We start from the raw sequence: 11,018 nt of genomic DNA on the forward strand, positions 1-11,018 counted from the left end.
TAGTAAAGAGTGTAGGATCGGCCTTGCCGACTTTGAAGCCATTAGCAACAAGGAAATCTCTTAGGCATTCATACCATGCTCTTGGGGCTTGCTTGAGCCCATAAAGCGCCTTAGAGAGCCTATAGACATGGTTAGGGTACTCACTGTCTTCAAAGCCGGGAGGTTGCTCAACATAGACCTCTTCCTTGATTGGTCCATTGAGGAAGGCACTTTTCACGTCCATTTGATAAAGCTTAAAGCCATGGTAAGTAGCATAGGCCAATAATATGCGAATTGACTCAAGCCTAGCTACGGGTGCATAGGTTTCACCGAAATCCAAACCTTCGACTTGGGAATATCCCTTGGCCACAAGTCGTGCTTTGTTCCTTGTCACCACACCATGCTCATCTTGCTTGTTGCGGAAGACCCATTTGGTTCCTACAACATTTTGGTTAGGACGTGGAACCAAATGCCATACCTCATTCCTCGTGAAGTTGTTGAGCTCCTCTTGCATCGCCACCACCCAATCCGAATCTTGTAGTGCTTCCTCTACCTTGTGTGGCTCAATAGAGGAAACAAAAGAGTAATGTTCACAAAAATGTGCAACACGAGATCGAGTGGTTACCCCCTTATGAATGTCGCCGAGGATGGTGTCGACGGGGTGATCTCGTTGTATTGCTTGGTGGACTCTTGGGTGTGGCGGCCTTTGCTCTTCATCCTCCTTGTCTTGATTATTAACATCTCCCCCTTGATCATTGCCGTCATCTTGAGGTGGCTTATTTGCTTGATCTTCTACTTCATCAACTTGAGCTTCATCCTCATTTTGAGTCGGTGGAGATGCTAGCGTGGAGGAGGATGGTTGATCTTGTGCATGTGGAGGCTCTTCGGATTCCTTAGGACACACGTCCCCAATGGACATGTTCCTTAGTGCGATGTACGGAGCCTGTTCTTCACCTATCTCATCAAGATCAACTTGCTCTACTTGAGAGCCGTTAGTTTCATCAAACACAACGTCACATGAGACTTCAACTAGTCCAGTGGACTTGTTAAAGACTCTATATGCCCTTGTGTTTGAGTCATAACCAAGTAAAAAGCCTTCTACAGTTTTAGGAGCAAATTTAGATTTTCTACCTCTTTTAACAAGAATAAAGCATTTGCTACCAAAAACTCTAAAGTATGAAATGTTGGGCTTTTTACCGGTTAGGAGTTCATATGATGTCTTCTTGAGGATTCGGTGAAGATATAACCGGTTGATGGCGTAGCAGGCGGTGTTGACCGCTTCGGCCCAAAACCGGTCCGGTGTCTTGTACTCATCAAGCATGGTTCTTGCCATGTCCAATAGAGTTCGATTCTTTCTCTCCACTACACCATTTTGTTGTGGCGTGTAGGGAGAGGAAAACTCATGCTTGATGCCCTCCTCCTCAAGGAAGCCTTCGATTTGAGAGTTCTTGAACTCGGTCCCGTTGTCGCTTCTTATTTTCTTGATCCTTAAGCCGAACTCATTTTGAGCTCGTCTCAAGAATCCCTTTAAGGTCTCTTGGGTTTGAGATTTTTCCTGTAAAAAGAATACCCAAGTGAAGCGAGAATAATCATCCACAATAACTAGACAGTACTTACTCCCGCCGATGCTTATGTAAGCAATCGGGCCGAATAGATCCATGTGTAGGAGCTCCAGTGGCCTGTCGGTCGTCATGATGTTCTTGTGTGGATGATGGGTTCCAACTTGCTTTCCCGCCTGGCATGCGCTACAAACCCTGTCTTTCTCAAAATGAACATTTGTTAATCCTAAAATGTGTTCTCCCTTTAGAAGCTTGTGAAGATTCTTCATCCCAACATGGGCTAGTCGGCGGTGCCAGAGCCAACCCATGTTAGTCTTAGCAATTAAGCAAGTGTCGAGTTCAGCTCTATCAAAGTCTACCAAGTATAGCTGACCCTCTAACACTCCCTTAAATGCTATTGAATCATCACTTCTTCTAAAGACAGTGACACCTACATCAGTGAATAGACAGTTGTAGCCCATTTGACATAATTGAGAAACGGAAAGCAAATTGTAATCTAAAGAATCTACAAGAAAAACATTGGAAATAGAATGGTCAGAAGATATAGCAATTTTACCAAGACCTTTGACCAAACCTTGATTTCCATCCCCGAATGTGATAGCTCGTTGGGGATCTTGGTTTTTCTCATAGGAGGAGAACATCCTTTTCTCCCCAGTCATGTGGTTTGTGCACCCGCTGTCGAGTATCCAACTTGAGCCCCCGGATGCATAAACCTACAAAACAAATTTAGTTCTTGACTTTAGGTACCCAAACTGTTTTGGGTCCTTTGGCATTAGAAACAAGAACTTTGGGTACCCAAACACAAGTCTTTGATCCCTTGTGTTTGCCCCCGACAAATTTGGCAACTACCTTGCCGGATTTGCTTGTAAGCACATAAGATGCATCAAAAGTTTTAAATGAAATAGCATGATCATTTGATGCATTAGGAGTTTTCTTCCTAGGCAACTTAGCACGGGTTGGTTGCCTAGAACTAGATGTCTCACCCTTATACATAAAAGCATGATTGGGGCCAGAGTGAGACTTCCTAGAATGAATTTTCCTAATTTTGTCCTCGGGATAACCGGCAGGGTACAAAATGTAACCCTCGTTATCCTGAGGCATGGGAGCCTTGCCCTTAACAAAATTTGACAATCTTTTAGGAGGGGCACTAATTTTGACATTGTCTCCCCTTTGGAAGCCAATGCCATCCTTAATGCCCGGGCGTCTCCCATTATAAAGCATGCTACGAGCAAATTTAAATTTCTCATTCTCTAGGTTGTGCTCGGCAATTTTAGCATCTAGTTTTGCTATATGATCATTTTGTTGTTTAATTAAGGACATGTGATCATGAATAGCATTAATATCAACATCTCTACATCTAGTACAAATAGATACATGCTCAACAATAGATGTAGAGGGTTTGCAAGAATTAAGTTCAACAATCTTAGCATGAAGAATATCATTTTTATCCCTAAGATCGGAAATTGTAGTTTTGCAAACATCAAAATCTTTAGCCTTAGCAATTAAATTTTCATTTTCTATTCTAAGGCTAGCAAGAGAAATGTTTAATTCTTCAATCCTAACAAGCAAATCATCATTATTATCTCTAGGATTGGGAATTGAAACATTACAAACATGTGAATCAACCTTGGCATTTAAGCTAGCATTTTCATGTCTAAGGTTGTCAATCATCTCACGGCAAGTGCTTAACTCACTAGATAATTTTTCACATTTCTCAATTTCTAGAGCATAAGCCTTTTTAACCTTAACATGTTTCTTGTTTTCTTTAATTAGACAATCCTCTTGGGAATCCAAAAGGTCATCCTTTTCATGAATAGCGCTGACTAATTCATTTAATTTTTCCTTTTGAGCTATGTTAAGGTTGGCAAAAAGGGAACGCAAACTATCTTCCTCATCACTAGCATTGTCATCACTAGAGGATTCATATTTAGTGGAGGATTTAGATTTAACCTTCTTTTTGCCGTCCTTTGCCATGAGGCACTTGTGGCCGACGTTGGGGAAGAGGAGTCCCTTGGTGACGGCGATGTTGGCGGCGTCCTCGTCGTCGGAGGAGTCGCTTGAGCTATCGTCGGAATCCCATTCCCGACAAACATGGGCATCGCCGCCCTTCTTCTTGTAGTACTTCTTCTTCTCCTTTCGCCTCCCCTTCTTGTCGTCACCTCGGTCACTGTCACTAGATATAGGACATTTAGCAATAAAATGACCGGGCTTACCACACTTGTAGCAAACCTTCTTGGAGCGGGACTTGTAATCCTTCCCCCTCCTTTGCTTGAGGATTTGGCGGAAGCTCTTGATGACGAGCGCCATTTCCTCATTGTCGAGCTTGGAGGCGTCTATTGGTTGTCTACTTGGTGTAGACTCCTCCTTCTTGTCCTCCGTTGCCTTAAAGGCTACCGGTTGTGCCTCGGATGTGGATGGTTCGTCAAGCTCGTTGATTTTCTTGGAGCCTTTGATCATGCATTCAAAGCTCACAAAATTCCCGATAACTTCCTCGGGGGTCATTTTAGTGTATCTAGGATTACCACGAATCAATTGAACTTGAGTGGGGTTAAGGAAAATGAGAGATCTTAGAATAACCTTAACCACCTCGTGGTCGTCCCACTTTATGCTCCCGAGGTTGCGCACTTGGTTCACCAAGGTTTTGAGCCGGTTGTACATGTCTTGTGGCTCTTCCCCTTGGCGAAGACGAAAACGACCGAGCTCCCCCTCGATCGTTTCCCGCTTGGTGATCTTGGTGAGTTCATCACCCTCGTGCGCCGTCTTGAGTAGGTCCCAAATCTCCTTTGCATTTTTCAACCCTTGCACTTTGTTGTATTCCTCCTTGCTTAGAGAGGCAAGGAGTATGGTTGTGGCTTGGGAGTTGAAGTGCTCGATTTGGGCCACCTCATCCTCATCATAGTCCTCATCCCCTACTAACGGTACCTGTGCACCAAACTCAACAACATCCCAAATACTTTTGTGGAGCGAGGTTAGATGAAATCGCATTAAATCGCTCCACCTTGCATAATCTTCACCATCAAAAGTTGGTGGTTTGCCTAATGGGACGGAAAGTAAAGGTGTATGTTTGGAAATGCGAGGGTAATGTAGGGGAATCTTACTATACTTCTTGCGCTCTTGGCGCTTAGAAGTGACGGAGGGCGCATCGGAGTCGGAGGTTGATGTTGATGAAGTGTCGGTCTCGTAGTAGACCACTTTCCTCATCCTCTTGTGCTTGTCGCCTTTCCGATGCGGCTTGTGGGAAGAAGATTTTTCCTTCTTCTCTTTGTGGTGAGAAGAGGAAGACTTTTTCTCCTTTCGTTTGGAGGAGTCCTTCTTCTTCTCCTTCCTCTTGGTGCGGGACTCTTCCGATGAAGTGCTCCCGTGGCTTGTAGTGGGCTTTTCGCCGGTTTCCATCTCCTTCTTGGCGTGATCTCCCGACATCACTTCGAGCGGTTAGGCTCTAATGAAGCACCGGCTTTGATACCAATTGATAGTCGCCTAGAGGGGGGGTGAATAGGGCGATACTGAAATTATAAATATAAACACAACTACAAGCCGGGGTTAGCGTTAGTAATAAGAAACGAGTCCGCAAGAGAGGGTGCAAAACAAATCCCAAGCGAATGTGCAAGTGAGACACGGAGATTTGTTTTACCGAGGTTCGGTTCTTGCAAACCTACTCCCCGTTGAGGAGGCCACCAAGGCCGGGTCTCTTTCAACCCTTTCCCTCTCTCAAACGGTCCCTCGGACCGAGTGAGCTTTCTCTTCTCAAATCAACCGGGAGTAAAACCTCCCCGCAAGGACCACCACACAATTGGTGTCTCTTGCCTTGGTTACAAGTGAGTATTGATCACAAGAAAGAATGAAAGAGAGAAAGCAATCCAAGCGCAAGAGCTCAAATGAACACAACAAATCACTCTCACTAGTCACTAGGGCTTTGTGTGGAATTGGAGAGGATTTGATCTCTTTGTATGTGTCTAGAATTGAATGCCTAGCTCTTGTAAGTGGTTGAGAAGTGGGAAAACTTGGATGCAATGAATGGTGGGGTGGTTGGGGTATTTATAGCCCCAACCACCAAATGTGGCCGTTGGGAACCTGTCTGTTCGATGGCGCACCGGACAGTCCGGTGCACACCGGACAGTCCGGTGCCCCCTGCCACGTCATCACTGCCGTTGGATTCTAGCCGTTGGAGCTTCTGACTTGTGGGCCCGCCTGGGTGTCCGGTGCACACCGGACATGTACTGTTTGATGTCCGGTGCACCGGTATGGGCGTGTCTGACGTCTGCGCGCGCTGCGCGCGCATTAAATGCACCGCAGGGAGCCGTTGGCGCCGCAGGGAGCCGTTGCTCCGCTGGCACACCGGACAGTCCGGTGCACACCGGATAGTCCGGTGAATTTTAGCGGAGCGGCTGCCGCGCGAACCCGAGGCTGGCGAGTTCCGGAGACCGCGCTTCCTAGGAGCACCGGACAGTCCGGTGAATTATAGCGCGCCGGCTTCCGAGAATTCCCGAGGGCGAAGAGTTTAAGTTGGTGTCCTCTGGGCGCACCGGACACTGTCCGGTGCACACCGGACAGTCCGGTGCCTCCAGCCAGAGGTGCCCTCGGTTGCCTCATTGCTCCTTTGTTGAATTCAACACTTGGTCTTTTTATTGACTGAATGTGAACCTTTTGCACCTGTATAACTTATTCACTAGAGTAAACTAGTTAGTCCAATTATTTGTGTTGGACAATTCAACCACCAAAATTATTTAGGAACTAGGTGTAAGCCTAATTCCCTTTCAGCATTCATGCTAGACCGGAGACGAAAGATGCTCCAACAATTCAAGTAAGCTGAGAATATAGCTTTTTCACTTAATACGTACCTTTCTATTCGTGGTTATATGCTATTTGACACTTTAACTAATTTTTCAGGTAATTGCCTTGAATGACAAACATACTTGTACTTCGAGTGGTAGACGTAAGATGACTATACCTATAGGAGCTTGGGTTGCGGCACGTGCGCTTCCTTTACTAATGAAGAAGCCTCATATGGGTGCTAAGGAGCTACAAACTACATTGCAGGACACTTTTGGTTGTACAATTGCATATGACACAGTTTGGCATGGGAAAGAGAAAGCTTTGAAGGAATTATTTGGAAGTTGGGAAGAGAGCTTTCAGCTACTATGGCGTTGGAGAGAAGCAGTTATGCAAAAGTCACCGGATAGTGTCATTGAGCTTGATGTCAAAATGGATGAGGGCCGTCCTTTCTTCAGTCGATTTTTTTGTGCGCTCGGTCCATGCATTTCTGGTTTCACGGGTGGGTGCTGACCATACCTAAGTGTTGACTCCACAGCTCTTAATGGAAGGTGGAATGGTCACCTTTGTTGTGCAATAGGTGTCGATGAGCACAATTGGATGTATCCAGTAGCATATGGATTTTTTGAGGCAGAAAATACTGAAAACTGGACATGGTTCTTTCATCAGTTGCACAAGGTTGTGGGGGATCTGCCTTTGTTAGCATTGTGTTCAGATGCCTGCAAAGGTCTTAAAAATGCTATGAACAATGTCTTCATGTATGCTGAGAAAAGGGAGTGTTTCAGGCATCTCATACAAAACTACATAAAGCAGTTTGGTGGGTCTGAGTACATGTATCCAGCCGCTAGAGCTTATAGGAGAGAAGTCTTCAACCACTATTTTAGCAGCATCCAAGAAATCCCTAGGGTCAGTAGTTGGCTAAATGAGCATCATGACTATCTTTGGTACAGAAGTGGCTTCAATACGGACATCAAGTATGACTAACAACATTGCTGAGGTTTTCAACAATTGGATTAAGGATTAGAAGGATCTGCCTATATGTGATTTGGCTGAAAGGATAAGGGAGGAAATTATAGAGATGTTTCACAGGAGGAGGAGGATTGCACAGAAGTTGCAAGGAAGGATTTTACCGTCGGTTCTGCGTATCCTACACGGCAGAACAAGAGGTTTAAGTCATTTATCAGTACGTAAAGCTGACAACTACATTGCTGAGGTAAGGAACAACAATGATGTGCATTCCAAGCATATTGTCAATGCTCATTTGCGGGAATGTTCTTGCAAAGAGTGGCAGTACACGGGCAAACCATGTATCCATGCTTTGTGCTTGATAACAGCAAACGGGCAAACCATGTATCCATGCTTTTTATTCTTTTTTCAGCTAGATTTGACAATGATTGTTTAAGCCCACTGCGATGCGATGGGTTGTTGGAATTCTTGATTAAAGTAGTATATATTGGTAGACTAGTAGGTGCCCTTGCAAACATTATTTTATACTATAATACGCACGGTGGTACGCGCACGGCCGTCTATAGCCAGCGGCATGGACAGCAGCTGCCGCGCCTAGCGCGTGCCGCCGTCTTCTCGTCTCGACGGGCAATCGGGAGGCGAAAAGGTTGGGAGAAGACAATTGGCAATTGGGAAACGAGTTTTGGCCTCGTCTTCCTGGATCACACTCATCTCCTCGATCTAAGGCTCTTTCTCGTCCGTCTTGCTTGATCATGCAGAGACAACTGCCAACAACAGTCCTCACGTCCTCTGCTCCTGCTGTAGGCAGATCAGGACAGCTGCCATGCTCACGGCCGGGCAAGAACCGTGGGAGCCTCATATATAGGTCCAGGACAAGAGGTCGATCTAGGCAGGTGAAATTAGCGATCCAAGGATCGCGTAGGAATTTACTTAAGCACAATAATACGAAGCAGACAAGAACCGGAGGGGGACGGTCCTGTTTTTTGGCCTTTTTTTTTAGCTTCTGGCCACAAATGTTAAACGCCTCGGTTTATTAGTCCGTTTGAATCGGTCAAGTCGTCACGATAGTAGAAATCTAACGCTTTCTAGATTCTGAACCATTTGGATCACTTTAACTTCCTTCGTATGTAATTCCTACGATACTCAGATTTTTCTCATAACCCTCTCCATAGCTAGATTCTAAAAAAACCCGGTCGAAAAAAAGTTGAACCAAAAAGCCCGATTGGAGCTTGCAGAAGCTGACCACCAGGCGGCAAGGAGTCACGGGAGGAAGAGGAACCCAGCAAGGATTTACAGCTGTGAGACAAGCTTCGGCCGGGCACCTTTGAGTTGTCAAATCGCATCTCCGGGCAACAATGCAACAGCCCGTGAAGAAAACATATACTCTCTATTTTGCAGCTACTTGGCTATCAAGAATGTGCATAAAAACTCTCTATCATTGCGATCATTTTTCTCAAAAAAATGCTCATAAAAACTCTTGGATTTCAAGAATAATGTGCATGAGTTTATTATTTTTAAGGTTGGTAATAAGCATTCCTCCTTAAATTTGTAGCGTTTCAATCGTTCTTATGCTAGTTATTTATCAACTTTATGCTGTAATATTCAATTTGATCTCGAGAAAGGCATTCAAATTATGGGTGAAATTACCTTACAAAAGATTGGCGACTATGAAACCATTTAGCTTCTAGCTAATTAATTGGTGTCTTTAATGATTAGTAATACTAGTTAGTATGCCAACATGTATGCTTTAGTTCTTGTACGGACCAGAGTAGAGTTTTTTTTAATAGCCACTAATTTTAACTTTAATAAATGCATGCATATTATACCTAGCAACCCATTATTGAGCTACACTATAATATATCGTTGGTCATAAAGACCCCAAGTTTTATTTTTCTATAGTCAGTCTTCATATTTTTATATGGTATGAGGTAAAATAATTCTTTTTCAAGTTGGTGCTACTGATTCAATTCGTATGGATATGCATTTGAATATTTGATAGCTGTGAATCTATTGTTTTGAGCTCATATTGTTCATTCCTAATTTTACTCGTACCCGTATGGGCAGGTTAACATTATACATGGCTGCAGATCTCGGCAGCGGCCTGACGAGGAGCTAGGTCCAAACTGTTTTGGATCATCAAACTATATTGTAATTGGCATTCACCAGGAGAAGCTTATCTGAACTGTTAAAGGGAACTTGATTCCATGATTTCTCCATTGTAATAAAGGCAATTAGATTTCATGATTCCTCCATTGTTATTAACGTTCTCAACTTCTGGAGGCAAATTTGATTTCATGATCATTTCTATTTGCCAGTTTCCCAACGGGCATTACTGATAGGCTACACAATTGCACCTGCTGCAGAGCATGTATAACCCTTTTTTTTTCGTCACGAGACACTCCCAACCGATGCTTCCAAGATGGATAAGATCATAACATGCTAATCATCATATTTCTGGAAATTCATTTCAGGCGCTGGATATAAAGAGTAGCTTCTAAAATGTTGTTGGACACCAAAAAAAAAAAGCCTCGCGGACGGTCCGGCCTTGAGGCCGAACGGTCCACGATCCGGACAGTCCCCGGTGGTGGCGCGGACGGTCCGCGTGTGCCAGAGTCAGTTAGGGTTCCTAATTTCTCGCAGAATTTGTTATCTAAAACTGTGGGGATTAACTCGGGAAACAGTTTGAAGCGGATCCAGACCTCCCTTTTATATAGATGAAGAGCTACGGCCGATTAAACCCCCAACAAACGATCAAATCAAGTCTATTTCTCGTTTTTACCTTATGCATTAGGAGTAGTTCTAGTTTAGCCCTAGTTTAGTATCCCAATCCTCAAATTCTCCGCTTCTCTTCGATTATAGGTCGATTAGAGGAGTCTAGATCGGTCTGACGAGCCTAGACAATACCTAGGATCTCTCCTCCTCGACGGGGTCCCTCCCGGGAACGAGATCCAGGCGACGCTGGCGACCTTCGCCGCCTCTGCGCACACGCGAACCGTCTGACCTATAGGCGCGGACCGTCCGGTCGTAAGGCAGGAAACCCTAAGCCCTGCTCCAGGTCGCGGACCGTCCGCGCCTGTGCATAGAGCACCGCCGCCGGTTCTCACGCAGTGATTAGCGCCCAAAAAAGGCACCAACACACTTTTTAGCGATTCCGCTGGGGAATCTGGTGTCTAGATCTACTAAAAATCATGCCCTCAAATGGCCGGTTCTAAAGATCATACCGATATCTCCCCAGATAATATCCTGAAGACGGCTGTTGAAAATCTGACGGCCGATGAACAACAGCAGTACGAGCACTACATGCGTCAAGCGAAGGAGAAATTCTTATCATAATACACGGTGGATCGCCACCAAAAGGTTATCAAACATGGAGAGACCGACGTCGCATCTCTTCTATCTTCGCTTCAAGTCCCCAACGTAAGTAAACCCGATGATATTCAATCTATTAAATATTATGTGGATCAACGGCAGGATCAAATGAAACAATAGATTGTAGGGTTAGAAGAGTCAATTAGAAATTTAACACGTACGTTGGAAAAGTCTGTTACTCCTAGTTTTCCATCATATGAAACTAGTAATAGGGTATTTATAACTGATGCATCGGCAACAAATAGGGATTCGCAGCCCCAACCTTTATATGGTATACCGATGAACTCATATTCAGGGCAAATACAACCACTGTCGTCCCTGCTTGGCAGATCGGCGCCCCCGAACACGGTCGGACCGTCCGGCTTGCTCTGCTGG

The sequence above is a fragment of the Zea mays genome, chromosome 1, assembly GCF_902167145.1.
Source record: "Zea mays cultivar B73 chromosome 1, Zm-B73-REFERENCE-NAM-5.0, whole genome shotgun sequence".
Taxonomy (NCBI): domain Eukaryota; kingdom Viridiplantae; phylum Streptophyta; class Magnoliopsida; order Poales; family Poaceae; genus Zea; species Zea mays.